At 39.3% G+C, this 17,300-nt stretch overlaps 1 protein-coding gene across 1 annotated transcript in view; it reads right to left on the reverse strand.

Moving 5' to 3' along the window:
• The window catches only part of LOC137278882 (uncharacterized), a 31,571-nt gene extending 20,470 nt beyond the window's left edge, over positions 1 to 11,101 (reverse strand). Inside the window, exon 1 of the mRNA XM_067811385.1 lies at positions 11,015 to 11,101. The gene's annotated coding sequence lies outside the window, so the exon portion shown is untranslated. The remainder of the gene's footprint in view (positions 1 to 11,014) is intronic.
• Positions 11,102 to 17,300: the final 6,199 nt, after the last annotated feature.

Genomic DNA, 17,300 nt, shown 5'->3' on the forward strand with positions numbered 1-17,300 from the left:
TTTATTTCTTTGTAAATGTTTATAACGTTTTCAGACAAGATATTCTTATACGATGTTGTATTAGCAGTAATTCGACTTTATTTAAGACTTTAGTTGTAAAACCTGCTAGTCATTTTGTTAGGTTTTTCAAAATGCTAGTTTTTCCCATGAATTTACTTTCACAGACAACTGTGAGGCAGGCTCTACGGAATGCTGAGTCTGTAAGAGGAATGACCCTAAATCCACAACAGACGTAAGAATATACTTTAATATGATTTAAATACAGTAACTGCAAGAGTTTCAATGCATTAAACCATTCAACAAGTAAAACTTCAGGTGTTTCTACAATAACCTCGACATCTTCATTGTGCTGACAATAAATTTAGAATTGTATTTTTTCAGGTTGGAAACAGCACAGAATAAGGACGCTAAGGCAGCTCTCTCTGTTATTCCGCACACTGAGGTTCAAGTTATTGCAGTTCTGCTTAATGCTCTGTCCTATATGCATCAGTGCACAACAAAAAATGAGCACAACCCACTGTCATATAAATAAGAATGCTCATTTCTTCAGCTCCAAACCTGACTTTTGTTGCACAGTAAAATCATGCAACAAAATGCGATGTTCATGGGCGATTTTGTTCAACCGTTTGAATCGGGTGCATGTGTTTGGTGACGACTTCTTGTTATAATTCTGTAATCACTGTATAATATATGTCAGTTTTATTGAAACATGAAGTTTCTGTCAGGGTATTGTGTTTTGTTTGTTGCAGTGGCTATGACAAGATGTTTGCAGACAAAAAAGGAAACCGTCTCAAGAAAGAAAAACAACCAAAAAAAACACAGTAATGTCATGAGAAAATATTCTAGAAAAACTACAGTAAGTAAACATGAAAAGCAATTTAACTAGCTTTCGGGAATCAAGAATTAGATGAAACTGTTTTAAGAGGATGCACTACGTAACTTGGCTTGCCATCAATTAACAAGGAAGAAGGCATGTTAATTGATGAATCTTAACTGAGATAATATCAATTAACAAGGCATTAGGCCTTGTTTATTAATGAACCCTTACTCGCATGACTTGCTCATCAATTATCAAGGGATTAGGCCTTGTTATGTGTTGAGACTTTGTTCAAGGCTGGGAAATACAGTAACAATCACCCCACAGTATTAATCCGTGTGATCTTTCAAAGGAGAAAAAAGGTTGTACCATACAACACCTGTGTTCTAATGCACTAAATACACAAGTATCAATAATACTTGCTATGAGATTATGGGAATAACCATTGATTCTATTTTCACATTGGTTTACCATTCACTGAATGCAAGTATAATCATATTGACTGTTTTCTTCAGAAATCGAGTCGAAGGGATGCGACAGGCAGACCTCCCCAGCCATAAGAAAGCAAAATATGAACAAGTATTAAAGAATGCACAACTACAATGCTACCCATTGTTTTTGATTGTATATTTGGTAATAATGTGTAACATATTTTCAGTAAATTTGTAAATGGAATGTTTTCGTATGAAATTTAATCTTCCTCTTTCTTGTTGTAATCTGATAATTCCTTCCCGAAGGTAAATAAACATCTAGTGTAAGCTTGACACTGTCCATTTGTTTTGGGGTAATTTAATTCGCACGAAATACGGGAGTATTATAAAAGTGAAACAAATTCCGCATTATAGAATACCATTTCCATCAACAGTGCATTATTGACCATGGAACACTAGCAAGCGAACATCAAATTTATTTCAAAGTTATGATGTGCTAAATTCCTTGTTCACGCGTCATAAACTTTCACCACCTAAACAACCCACTCCTCGGCGCATTATCGCGACGATGACACTGCAAGATGTCAAACCAGCCTACAACTCAGCAGAAACAATTTCAAAACGTTTTTTATCCAATTTTTTTGATCCAATAAAGATGCAGCAGAGTAGCGAGGGAGATGGAAGCAGTGTGACTCGCCACACCTCAAATATGGTTCCAATGCCATGTGAATAAAATGACAATGCATTCTGTGTTTTTTACAGGCACAAGGTGGATAAGAACTTACTAGTATTTGGCGTTACCACTATTGATCACGAGATAAAAAAAACCCCAAAACATATGAAATATCAACATGTACAAGATATATTCCATTATATCAGTACTGCTGTTTGTAAGAAAATAAATAAAATTACAAGCGTACAATCGCGATTCAGATGTGCAATATGTTGTACCAGGGAGCCTATATAGAGTATTGTAGAGTATCCCTGGTTGTACTTGGATTTTCATTACGAGGAACGAAGCCCGTGGGAGATCAAACCCAGTTATAGCTGGTGGATGTGCACTCAAGTGTAACGGTTACTGATTGTCTGCTTCATTTGGTGATACGCCGAGGGCTCATAAGGTGGGGCCCATAGTGTGTTCAGAAAGATGATGTGTTTGATGGGCATTTTAGAAGTATGGCGAGTCACAAGAAAGTAAGATTCTTTATGGATAACAACTTTTTGTATTGTATATGATGCATCGTTTCAGTATGGATTGATATACCGTTGTCAAACAAAATCATATACACTATGTTGTTATCCATAAAGAATGTATGTAGAGATGTTGGGTTTTGTAAATCCGTCTCTGAATTTGCGTTCGAGCCAATCAAAAATCATCTCAGTAGAGATGGTGAACTACTGGAAACTGTCTTTCGTCCAAGTACAAAGCAGGACTTGAAACTGACAGGCGTTTGCACCAGTTTCCGTGAGATCCTGTCATCCGAGAAAAACGGATGTAGTTTCTTTGCAACCCATAGACATAAAAACATGTCATATGTACAAGTATCACACCCGCTTAATTACATAATGTGGCTGAGACAGGACTCGGGTGCACGAGTCATCAATCAATTTATTTTGTTTATGACGTATAGCCTGTTAGGTGTTAAGTTTAAATTGTATGTGGTCAATGATTGAAGCTGTGTACTGCATATTGTCTTTAGCAGACAGGCAGCCATACATATAGGTGTCAATAAACCAGACATTGAGCTTTCTCTGTGATAATCAACATGTTTTTTTATGTAACAAGTAGATTATTTACTTGTTTGTGTACACAACCAAGATTAGACTACTGCTCACGACCTCATACTCCGGGCATGCATACTGTTTCAAGCTCCGCGAACCTATTCACTGCGCATGCGTTATGGGCGCAGCACAACTGTTGAAACAACTTCTTCCCCCAGCGCTGGGGAAAATTTAGTGAATCGCGTGTACTCCGAATTTGCGGGTTTTTTTGCATCGCGAATCTTTCTGTATAGGTTGAATTGGCATTTTTTATGATTTGTTTCGGTAACTGCATACCGAAAGGTATCAGAATCTGCAAGTTGTGTTTTCCTTTTATATGTGAACTTTTGGAAAGTTTCGTTCTATGAGATAACTTATCAAAATAATAGAACATATCAATAATGCCCAATGTTCCAGGGTGGGCAGTTCTCTATGGAAGTCTTGATGTTTCTTTTTCTTTGGGGGCAGTGTCTGGCCAGCACAATTTTGCACCATGTTCAGTTTATTAATTTGCGTCTCCAGTCCAACATGAAATTTATCATCTCAAAAACGTTGGGATGGGTTTTTCGAACAAGTTACTTCAACCTCCCATGCCAACCTCCAACCTGTTATTTGTCCAGGGCACATTTCTGTCATGGGGTTCCATTCCTGAAGGTTATTGTTTAGTTATGTTAAATATAGCAGTATGTGTTAACTGCAACTAGCCTGTGTACAACAGGTGTAGTCCCACGAAGCCTAAAATTATTCAGTTAGGTACAGTTCATTCGGCTTATGGGACTTCATGCCTTAATGATTTTATGGGATTGTTGCTGGGCTGACCACAGAAAGGAAGAATCAACAGAAACAACAAAAATCAAATATGATTGTGAAATATTTCAAAAGGTGATCTGTCCCATCTGTATCACTAGTTCTGTTGGTAAAGGTTGGATCGACCACATGATTCATAGCAACATATACTGTCATGTGTTATGTTATCACAACACAATCTCTATCATTTAGCATATTATCACAGGTGACAAGGTGATATTGTTTATGGTTTTTGTTATTCACTGTTCCCAAACACAAGGATACTGAGTAGGAATTCTTTTCTAAACAGCTTGCGCATAGTGAAAGAAACACCCATGCATCTTCACTCCACCGAACACTGTAGTTAGAGCATCAGCATCCTACCCCTAACAGAGTGACCCCTGTCCACTGAACAGTGGTCTGTCCCACTCTTTTTTTACGCCCCAATTACCTCATTAATTTTGTCGAGGTTCAAACTGTAATTAGCCTTTGGGATTTTATTAGGTGTGAATTTGAGGCCTTGCGGACCGTTTACCATAACCCACCAGTTACCTCCCCTTGTGGATCTATACAAATTGTAAATGTCTTGTAAACATCATCTTTACAAAACATTTACAAGCTTGTAAATGTGAACTTTTTTTCCAGTGCAAGGCATAGGGAGTTGGTCATAGAGACCTTGAAGATCCGACTGTTGGAGTGCTGAGGAAGGCGGTATATACAAAGAGCATAGTGTAAAAGTAACGTGAAGAGTAAGTCTCACTGCAACAGCTTGGAGGTTAGTTTTAAGAGCTACAGAACTATGGATAACATCTTGTTAACGAGGATTGAAGATCCTCCAGTGGCCCTGTCACCCGGGAAAAATACTTGTATGCATCAAACTGACGTAAATTAAAAGTATCTGTGTGTTTCTGGGAGGGCTGATGGTGCAAAGTCGTGGACTAATAGCTGTAATTCATTAAAATTAGTCCTTAATCCTCTACAATTCCACTGCATTATATTTTTGGAGGAAACTATGGTAGGTTGACTGGGGATCTAGGGCGACAAGTTATGTGCACGAGGATGCATGTTATCAGACACATCCATATCTTCTAGTGACCCAAACTTACTAAATAATTTTATCTTGTCTGATCCTTTAGAAGCTCGATTTGGTCTTGAAGTGTCTGATCTTGATTTGATCTTTGTTTTACCTGTCTCTTTCTCATTGTTCTCTGGTTGTGATCGAGGTTGAGAAACGGGAGATTGTTGCTGAGAAAAGTTCTGCTGATTAGGAAGTGATTCTGCTGTCTGTGATGATTGCTCAGGAGAACGGTTTTTAGGAATGTCTCTGTTTATCCACGCCAAGTCTGTTTGACAGGCATGTGACAAGGTAATGACTGGAGAAGTATTTTCTTTGTTGGTCATTTCTGATGGTTTTCTTGCGATGGAGACATACGTTTCACTAGTGTCCCTTGACTGTATCAACGTTTTGGCTTCAGTAAGTCTGATATTAGTAGTGTATTTAATCCTGTTGATCTCCACCTGCTTTATCCAAGTGGGGCAATCCTTAGAAACTGCTGAATGATTTCCATGGCAGTTGGCACATTTCTTGGAGCTACTTTCACAATCTTCTGTTACATGAGTATTCTGCGCACAGTGAGCACATGTAACAGACAGTGTGCAAGTGTTCACGCCATGTCCAAATTTCTGGCATTTGAAACATCTCAGAGGATTGGGGATGGATACATCAACATTAACACTGTAGTAACCTGCCCTGATTGATTTACATACATCACACCTTGATCCTTCATTTCCGATGCAATGTCAATCTCAGTCATATCTGGAAATAGACATCTCGGTCTCGTACAATACCTTTACTGGTGTTCAGAGTTCTATGTGCAGAGACCTTAACCGGAACTCCAACAAACGTTTCAGTGGACAACATGTTAGTTGCTTGCTATTTTCTATTACATTCAAGTAATAAACATCCTGAACGCAAGCGTTTCACATCATTAATGTCTCCTGCTATTCCATGGATACCCTTAGATATCGCAAATGGATTCAGCTTTAAAGGAGTATTATCAAGAGTCTCAAGGATCAGAAAACGAGTAATCAATAGATTTGGGGGGTCGCTGTTCATCGTCATCATTATCGAGCTGACGTTACTTTTTTTCGTTTGGGGTTTGGTATTCAATGGTAAGTTAGTATGAATTCGTCATTCGAGTTCCCCACCCCCCACGGACTATCACAAGGACAATGCTAAGAGCAGGCGGGTTTCCAGTCATGCTGCACCAAGGATACCCGTATGATATACTCAAGCAGAATACTCAGATTGGCCCATGAGCCACTACCTTCTGGACATAGGCCTCAAGGCAAGATACGAAATTGGAGTTATTCAATCACAAGACAGATATATCATCACGAAGCCATGACAGCTGACAAAAGACAAAATAATTTCTAAAAACGTATGCAGTAAAATTTAGGGCTTAGCATGACCAGCCGATTGATTGAATCGGACCCATTCAACCACCCGTCTAGGTGAAGTCAGGCCCAAAGTGGTGTGTTGAGCAACAGGAACACTGGTCCTGTTCCCATGCCCTCAACCACCAGGATCCCCTACTCCACCGACACAGGGCCGCAACCCACGGCAAAAGGGGTTGGTGGACCAAATATCCACCCCGGGTTCACAACGGGGGTGAACCCGTTCACGGGTGCCAATATTTTAAAAACGAACTATTTTTCGCACTAATGATTGTTGAGAACTGTCACAGCACAGTTAGTGATTTGAAAAGGGGCTGAAGCACATGACTTTTCACTCTGTGCCACGTTGACCGGATTGATCGAATAAGAACTGACAGATGGGACCAAGTGTGTGGAATTACCTGGAGTACCATGATTCTTGTGTCCAGTCAACTTCACGGTCATGCGTAATATACCAGCATGTACTAACAGTGTTACCGTTGTGGCACGCCCGCAGTAATTTGTGTAAATTTCACTCAAGCCTGCATTTACTGACAAAGTTTTCATCATTTACGAAAGAGAGTTTGAGAGTGTACCACGTGGTGTCGTTCTCACGTACAAATTTCCATGGTTGCTGAAACAATGCTGGATTTTGTGGCACCCGTGGCGAGCCACCTCCTCATGGTGGGTGCTGGGTAACACCAAGAGCTCGCCAACACTCCGTTGTGGACCCGGGGGCATATTTGGTCCACCATCCCGTTTCCCGTGGGTTGTGTCGGTGGAGGACGGGGGTCTTCGACCCTTACTTCACTTAGACTGGTGGTTGAATGGGTCCGGTTCAACCAATCGGCTGGTCACGCCAAGCCCTGAGCGTTACATTACGTAATGTAAATAATTCAAAATTACATCCTTTTAAGCCTTGGGTTTTTTGACTTTCGTAATTTCAAATATACAATTTCATGTTTTTTGCCTTTCATGTTTATGCCCAGAAGGCGGTGGCTCATGGGCCAATTTTTCTGCTGGAGTATATCATTCGGGTATCCTTGGTGCTGCAAGCTGGAGTTCCACTTGTTCTTAGCACTGTCCTTGAGATCTCCATGGTGGGTGGGCAGCTCGGGGGATGAATCAATTAATACTAACCATGGAATACCAAACCTCTACCAATAAGACAAAACGTCCACTTCACATTGATCCTGATAATACTGAACACAGATCCACTAAATCAAAATATGTACCAATTGTGATGGAAATCATTCATCTTTCTCAAAGGAGTGTCCCAGTTGGAAACAGCAAATGGAAATCAACAAAATAAAATTTACACAAGACATTATTTTTGCATTTTAACTAATGCTTCCATATCTCGTCCAACATCTGATACAGCCAAAATAACCAAAATGTCTATAAGCTGTCAAACCAACTGAACATGGACAAATACTTATTCCCCTCACATTTCGTCACCTGAAATATCCACTTAGACAGTGGAAGTACTTCCAGAGTCGTCCCGTATTCACGATGGATCTATATGGATATATAAATCTGTTAGAAAGTGAGTAACTGATACCATGCGGACGCCTTTAGAAAGTGGGTAATTGTAAGTTTCTGTTATTGCGGAAACTCAGTGTAAAAGAACGGAAACTCACTGGATTCTAAGTGGAAACTTAAGTTTCAGTCCAGTTTCCATCAGGTTTCCGGGTTGCAGAAACCAAGAGTTATTTTTCCTGTGCATAGGATTATTAAAAGAATTAGATCTGTTAACTGATTTGTGAATAGTATATATTTCAAAATTGGAAGTTTAAATTAGTAAATCAATGTGTTAGTGGTTGTACCCTCAAATGGGATTAAAGTACTGTAAAATTATTGTCGTCATGAGAGGGTACATAAGTCCCGAAGCAGTTGATGTAAATTTCAGGTTTCCAGGTTTTTAATCGTAGTATTTTTGTCATTTTAATGCATGGCTAATTTTCTGCATAAAAGCCAATGACTGAAGGGATGGTGTAAATCCAGCTAGGGTCCAAGTAGGTTGTAAAAGTAATGTAAATCCCCATGGTCTCAAATGTGGTGATCTACCTTTAGTTGTTGGCAATCTATAGCCCATTTTTACGTTGTATTGTCCTCTATAGTTGAACTGTTTTAGATTTAGTTATTAGTTTTAAATATCTGTCTGTGGTAACCTAGTTGTTTGAATGTCCTTCGTTGACAGAGTTTTTTTTATAATATTTATATATTCCATTTCTATGTGATATGGTATCGTCACGATATAGCTGAAATATTGCCGACTAGTTTTACATTCTCTGTGATATTCTAGTTGGTTTTACTCTCCGTTGACAGATTTTTATAAGGTGCCATTAATCAAGTTTGTAACTAATCGCTCTCGTCACGATACGGCTGGAATATTGCCGATGTGACGATAAGTCTTACCGCACTCACTCCCAGTGTGTGTCATCGTGATGTACAGAACCCCTATGTCATTTTTTTCGACTGTGAAAGAATCGCCAGGAACATGAAGTTAGAAACGGATTCGGGATTCGAGATTGGATATTCGAATCACGTATCTGAATATTTTTTGCAGATTTTTATACGGAACAGTCGTTAGAGTAAGATGGCGGATTCCCTACGCAATTGGTGCACTTTTTCACATTACTATCACAATCCTCTGCTGTGTGTGTCTTTGCACTACAGCGAGCACACACAACAGACAAAGTGCAAGTACTTTCACCATAGTCGAACTTTTGGCATTTGAGACACTGAAGGGGATTCGGAATGCACTTGTCCACACCGACATTACAGTACCCAGCCTTAAGTGAATTTGGAGCAGCAGGTGACGAGAAAGAAAACAGATAGGTATTGGTATGTATAGTTGTGTTGTTATTTCGGGTTAAGAAACGTTTGACATAATATAGTACACGCTGATCTCTCATCTCGGAAACGATATCAAGTTCAGACATGTCTGCCAGCTGTCGATCTATTCCCGTACTCGTGTTTAGTGTTTTGTGGTCCGTAACAGTAACTTGAGTGCCAACAAAAGTGGCAGTGTTCACAAGGTTGGTTGACCATTGCCTTTTGGCTCACTCAATCAACAGCGATCAGACCGTAATCTTCTAATGTTCTTTATATCGCCCGAAATGCCTTGGATACCCATAGACACAGCAAAAGGGTTTAACATCAACAGTGTATTGTCTTTGGTCTCGAAGACAACAAAACGTGGCCAGTAACCAATATGTTTGGACGGTCTGAGGTTGTCAGCAGGATTATTTTGAAGAGGGCGTTTGCTCTTTTTACTGGCGGTTTCGTAAACCATGGTTAGTTATTTAGATTTCATCATCCGAGCTCCCCACCCACCATGGTGGGTCTCAAGGACAATGATAAGATCAAGAGGATCTCCAGCTTGAAGAACCAAGGATACCCGGATGATATACTTCAGCGGAAAATTTAAAAGATTCATAATTCCACCAGATTGGCCCTTGAGCCATTGCCTTCTGGCCATACGACTCAAGGCAAAAAATACATGAAATTATGCATTTGAAATTACAAGTTCAAAATAGTTTCGCAAAACATGAAAAATCAAGAGAACAGTTTAATACATTTTTAGGATCACATTAGTTATAGCTCAGGGCTTGGCGTGACCGGCCCATTGATAGAACCGGGTCAGTTCTATCACACGTCTAGGTGAAGTAAAAATTAAAAGTTTAATCATTCCACGATGTTAGCCCATGTACCACCGCCTTCTGGGCATACGAATGTAGGCAAAAGCTCGAACGTGTATATTTGAAATAACGAAGGTCCAAAAAGCTAAGGCTTGAAGGGATATAATTTTCATTTTTTACGTTACGTAATGTAACACTCAGGGCTTGGTGTGACAAGCCGATTGGTTGAACCGGACCCATTCAACCACCCGTCTAGGTGAAGTAAGGGTTGAAGGGGTGTGTTGATCAAAGGGAACGCGGTTACACGCTCCCAGTGTCCTCAAACCATAGACACCCGCCCTCTACCGACACAGGGCCGCAATCCACGGGAAACGGGATGGTGGACCAAATATTCCCTCGAGTCCACACGGGGGATGAGCGAGCTGTTAGCGTTACCCAGTACCCCTCAACGAGGAGGTGGCTCGGGTTCTCCTGGTCCTTCATATAATATCATGCTTAGTGAATGCTTAGTAGTTACATGTGGCATGTATGTGCAAATAACTTGCTTAGTCCGAAACTCTAGCTGAGATTCACTCAAATGTACCAGCAGACAGCAGACACTGTCAGTAATCGATGGCAGTGCTTTTTGCAGTCACGTAACATGTATGTAACTGAGTGGCTGGTGTATTTGCCATAATACGCCCGTGTGGGAAGTACTCTCTGTCATTCAACATCTCAAACTCTTTGCCAAATCCCCATAACCCTGTTTATCAATTCTCCACTGACAGCCATTAGTAATTGTTATCTCCACACTTGCAGTCACTTGACGTGCATGTCAAGGCGTTGCAAGTAGAACTGTGAAACATATTCAGTATTATTACTAACCCGTAGAATATACAGCATTGTCATATGTTTTGGTCAATATGGCACTAGTGTAATACCGCTAGACGTATTACTGGTTTACAGCCATGACGTCACAATGCTAATACCGCTGTCACAGTGGTACTTGACCCCGTTTGACACATGGCAAGCCGGGAGTCATCACACTGTAGTCAATGTCGCGGCGTTTCTGAGAAATACCATTTTACTCTCTTAATAAATATGGTATTAAATGGAAGGTCACTTAGCAGCCTCTCTGTATACATTAAAATCGTACTTACATATTAAAAGTTACATTCACCAGGCGAATTATCGATGCAAGTTGCAGTTCGTCACCAGTTCAAGGTGTGCAAGTTACTGATAATGGTGCACCAGTTACGTGATATGGTGTAATCACGTGACATGCATGTCAGGTGATTCGTTTGTCCGTGTCAACATGCCCTTGTACATTCAACTTCTCTGAAAATTACTACAGAAAAAAACAATGTTGTTATGGATAGGCTCAAAGAAAAGGAGTCGGCACAAACTATGTATAGATTTTAATCCGCATTGGTGGCAAAGCAATTTTAGACTAGCAGGAATACAATTTGATGTGGGGCTGCAACGCATGATTGAACTGTATGACTATGAGAAATTTAACAATATAGTATGCCAAATGAATCTGAGGTCAATTTGTATTCTAACTGAAACAGGAATAAATATATTTTTGAAATCACTTTTAATTTCTACCATCTTTTTTGCATCCATATAATCATCTCCTGGTAAGATACTTAAATCATTTGATGCAAAATGTTTTAAATTCATATGGAGAGGTAAACCAGATAGAATCAAAAGAGATGTTCTAAGCATGCCACCAAATTAAGGAGGACTGAATGTACCTGTTATAAAGGTGCTAAAACATATCTTGCATAAAACGACTACGAGAAGAAAATGTTAAATGGAAAATATTGGTTGAAATTGTTTACTAGAAAATTATAGAATATGTCGAGCCCATCCTAAACATATCTCAGAAAACATTGTCCCCACAATAAGAAACAAATTGTGAAAGGATCTCATCGAGGCATGGTGAAAATATTTGGATAAAAAAATTAAACAGCTGGAAAATAAGGACTTACTGAATCAGTCGTTATGGTTCACCAACATTTTCGAAATTGGAGACCAGACAGTTTTTTGATCCACACTGGTATGATGAAGGAGTACACTGTGTATATGGTTTGTTTGGCCTTACTAGTATGGACTTGTATTTACATGCAGAGTTACGTCTCTGCATGTGAGAACGTCTGACTACTTGGCTGAAAATTGTTGCAGAAGGAGACATGACATTTAATGCAGAAAACATACTCCTAGGATCTCAAGGAAAACATACTAACCCACTGAATGTGTGACTGATAGTAAAACGGGGGATTTTAAAGCAATGCCTGAAAATTAAAAGTATACATTTTAACCACGCACAAAGAAAAATTATAACATATTTTCAGCCTGCTCTACCGGCACTTTTGTTCTCCTTTTGGTCATCTTTTCACTAATTATTCGAAACGAAATCAGATGATTATAGTCTTCTACATATCTCTCCCTATGAGAACAATATGAAGTACTTAGATTCTCACGATTGAAGAAAGGCAAATTGATTACCCACCGGAAACGTATACCTCTGAATAGAGGGTAAAAACATGTACATCTTCGTATGTAGTGATATGACTGTGTTATGTATTCACATCACTATTTGAATTTGAACTAACTGTATGAAAATATACGTTTCAACAGAAGGGGAAAATATGTGCATTTTATACGCTGAAATGTGGCTGAATTATACGAGTATACGACTAGGTGAACTAAGACACCGTTTGAAAGGAAATCATGAACATATTTATATTTATGATTGTATTGCTTATGTGCACGATTGACAGAACCCAATCTCTCTTCTTGTAAACATACCTTCAAAGTAAAATGAAAGACGTACATTTTGATATATGAATGCTTTACCTTTGTAAATAAACGTACTATATCTATCTGTAACCTGTCTTCCAATGGAGAATAAAACTCCGTTACACATGACTGTATTAGCCATGTGCATGTTTGCCTGCATGACGAATACCTGTATGCAAATCCACCCATCGTTTTCAGACAAAGGGAAAAAGTATACAACTGTCTACCTATATATGTATGTGCGCATGAATGTATGTATATATGCTGGTCAAAATAGGGATATTGCTATTTCTATTACTGATATTTTAACAGTATGTTGATGAATAAATACACCATTATTCATAATTTCAAAATTTACATATATCCCTAACTATTTTTGTCCAGTATACATGTATGTGTGTATGAGTGAGTATGAGTGCATATTACTGTACTCTATACGTTGTAGAGAGGGGATAAACGCGGGGGAAAAATTCAACTTCTCAAACAGCTTGTCTAGTTTAGTGTTCAAATGCCGAGGTCATAAAACACGTGGGCCAACTTTCTTAAGTCAGTGTGTCAATTTGCCCAGTTGTGCGAAAAGTGATGATGATTGTAATTATGTCACCTAGGAGGAGACATGTGAAGTTGAAAGCTTGTAATTGTTTCTCCATGTCACGTTCTATGAACACATAGGGAAATAATGTTATAACCCAAATTGTTTGCATTATGTTTCTCAAGCGTCTTTACAGGGGTTCAGTTGAGTAGTGCCATGTGTTCTTAATGTAAATAATATATATTTGTAATGGAGTAGCTTGCGTGTATCAGAGAAGGATTATGCAGACATGGGCAGAGTTCGCTTTTTAACATTTAAATATCTAAGCCAGTGTCAGTTACATAAGGATTTTCCTGCTGCCTCGATATGCTTGGGGCGCTCTTTTGTCAAGGTGTTGTTATGCATTACAGCAACTTGGTGAGGTACAGGGATCTCGGGCTGTTAAAAGTGACTGATTTTCTTGGGCCAGCTGAGTGCGGGGCCTAACGGCAGGTATGTAAAAGTAAGTAACAACAATTTGCATTGTCCATGATTCATAAGATCTATCTCCTTTTACCTATTCATTTATTTAACTTCAGAGTTCTTGTTTTCACGAACAAATTGTTCTATTCTTGTATATCCGCGAGGTGTGGATGGCCCTCATGGGTCACGATAAGCCAAGCACCAAGGTTCATGAAATTATCCCTGACCTGCCTAGAAACGTCTATAAACGAGCAATTCATCTGTACTTGTTGAGTGACAAGCTTCCTGGTTTTCGAAGAGTCCAAACACATTTAAGAAGTCAGTTTACGAACATTATGTGAAGTGATGGCTCACTGCAGAAATACGTCGATGTGGTTTAACAGATTGCCAATTGCAGTGTTTACTGATCACAATCCCTTGACATTTCTTCATACAATGAGGACCAAGAACAAAAGGACTTATGAGGTGGAGTTTAAACTTACAAGGGTTCAGTCTTGTGATCAAACACATTAAAGGTCGAGACAATGTTTGTGCTGATGCACATGTATTGACTTGGTGATGCTGTAGGTATGTTTCTGCATTATATCATTGTAATTCTGCAAGATGTTTCTCATGTTATTCATATTTTATCATGTCAGGTTCTTATGTTAGTGATCTTGCTATGCTTGTAACAGAAAGTTTCTGCAGAACTTTCTTTTCCTTAAGGGGGAGAGTGTTACCAGAATGTATTTTATATAAAATGTATTATCAACTAAGTATTAATTATTGATGGGTCATAACGTTTAGTGTCTAGAATGATAATTATTATGGGTCACATTCCGTATCATCACTTTTCAGCACTTTTCGTATTTCGGCTGCGGGCTTTAAGGAAGTGCTCTTGAGTTGCCTCCCTTGATTAATTGTTATCTTCCGGGAGACTACTGCTGTTCTAGAGAATTGTAGTGAGTGAGTTAATATTTAACGTCACATCGGCAATATCCCAGCGATATCACGACGAAGAGAATTCTACGTTGATGGGCATGGTGGTATGTGCTCGAACTTTCAGGAAATGTTGACGGTATACATAAAGGCTAGTTCTCGTGTTGTCGACACGGACACACACATTAACTGAATTATATAACTCTGCCTCTCCGCCAACGCTTGACCTACATAACCGCTGCCTAACCCCTTGCTGTGTTACATTCTGCATAACTGTTTGTCACTCTCACATCAAGACCCATTTGTGACCCATTAATTTAGAATTGACTCAGTTGTATTGTACATGAAACTTCTCTGGTGAATCTTTTGTATCTTGCCTTTGTTTTAGCTCAATACAAAATTATTGAAATTTTTTTACTATGTGTTATATTTTGCTGGTTCTGAGGGCATTTCGTACACCTTTTGTCACGGCAATTTTCTAAAAGTAACACGTTATATACAAATGGCGCATTTTCAAATCTCAGTGATGTTCCACTCCTAGTTAGGTTAAAGCTTGTCATTTCCCTCCAGGTAAGACAGGATACCAATTCATATGAACTGTGTTTTATTTGCTAAGACAAAAGAAAAACATATCTGTTTCTAAACCAAATCCTGGCTTAAGAACAAAATTTCGATAGAAATGCTATGGTCAAATCAGTCGGATTGAACATACGACCTGTGCACAAATAAGCCCTTGCCTTACATTAACATGAGTTCAGTGTTGAGCAATCAGGGAAGGTGGGACAATCACACAATAATCCCACACAACAAGTAGAAATAGAATCTCTTAACTACAATTAAAACCTTAACGACATTAACAATGAAGCTGGCATGTGTAGACCCAAGTAAAGATATGAACAATACTTAACAATGCCAAAAGATTGCAGAGGAACCTTCCCCTGCATGCTGCTTGATTTGTCTTTTCAAGACCGGAAACTGTGCATAAGGTCTCCGCTATAGATTGTGTCATCCCTTGGGCTTGTTAATTAAAAGCTGATAAATGAAAATGTGAGGCAAGACTCCAGACCACTGGTGAGGATGTTGGTCCGACCAGACATGGCAGTTAAATGTGTTTACTTTGTAACTCGACCCCAAAGTAAGTTAGTTTTTCTTGTAAATATGAACAGCCTCTGAACTTGAGAGCCTTAATTTAAGTCTTTTGCATTGCTTGGAGAAAAGAAAATAATGCTGTTCAGGGACTGTGAGACAGACTAAGAAACCCACGATATAAGGTTCAAGCGTTGATCCCTCTAAATTCTAGGACCACCAACTCCATACTGTGCAACTGGCTTCCATCATCATCTTCCAAGTCATCAACGTCTGAAGCCGATTTCATTGGTGTACTCATTCAGTTACTCATCCAACTGTGGCAAAGCCGTACTTCCTTCCTTGGCGGATTCAGCATTAAGTCGGCATGTGTGTTGTCCACACAGAGATAAGCCTCACATAGCTAATCAATGCAAACAACGACTTAAAGCTAGGAATCCATAGATACAGAACCTTATGCGGCATGCGGCAGGAGGTTGCTTAAGTGTTTGTTGTGAGACCATATAGACGGTGGCAATATGATTTCTATTTCTTTCTGCGATGGCTCCCAACTGGTCAAGTCTTCAGCAGCAAATTGGTCAATATGACCAAAACATCGTAATAATTATCGCTATGACATTCAGAATTGTACACTCATCTTCTACCATGATTTTGGCGATGCTTTGCCATATATTCAAAATTATTTTCTGAGAGTCCTTGTGTTCAGAATTTCGGGCATCATATAATAAAGGCTGTCTTCGAACCAGTTCTAGATGTTTTTCGATGTCGAAATCTGAGCACTTCCTTCGTGGCATGGTTACATTGAAGATTTCCCGCCTCTGATGAATGGAATATCCTTTGACTAATTCTATTTACGTCTGGAAAACCCCAGTCAATGACGTATCACAAAATGAGACAAAAATAGCTAGGATGTATTTCTTAAAAACAGAAAATTTTAAACAATGCCACGTAAAAATGGTCGCTGTAGGTAGATCACCAAACAAGGGCCATGGGGACTTTCACTGCTTCTGCCACCTGCATGGTCCCTAGCTGGATTTATGTGTCCTCTCAGGAAGACAATAATTAGCCAAGACAAGCACCTGTTAGTGGCAGGTCTCTGTTCGGTGCACCTAGACCACTTTCAGAATTCGTGATATGGTCGCTCGCACGTTTAGCAGTCATTTCTTTTAACAGCACTCACGAATGCTGCTAATCTACACTGGTGACTATCTGAATCGTAAGATTACATCGTAGCTTTGAAAAGACTTAAGAATGCAGAAATGACTAAAATTATCTGACTGTTTTCTCGGGGAGTGTGTTGTCATAGAATAGTGTTTACATCTGTCTCCGGACATGAGATATTAATGATAACGGTTATCAAGTAAGCTTATCAAGACGAGAGTTCATCGAGACTTGGGCCGGACCATGCACGTGGCCTTAAATCTTAAAGGATTTTTAAGAGGGTCTCTATACAATGTTTACATTCGATTATAATTAACACCTAGATACATATATCATACACAAAATACAATTATAAATAGTAATATTTCATTATACAGCTTCAGTTGTGAATCTAAAACGCACGTCCCCCGAACGCATTTCGCCTTTTTGGTGTGAGTTTGCTTTGACCACACCACCTTTATGCGGCCTTATCGTACTTGCTA

This window comes from Haliotis asinina, chromosome 1 (genome assembly GCF_037392515.1).
Source record: "Haliotis asinina isolate JCU_RB_2024 chromosome 1, JCU_Hal_asi_v2, whole genome shotgun sequence".
Taxonomy (NCBI): Eukaryota; Metazoa; Mollusca; class Gastropoda; order Lepetellida; family Haliotidae; genus Haliotis; species Haliotis asinina.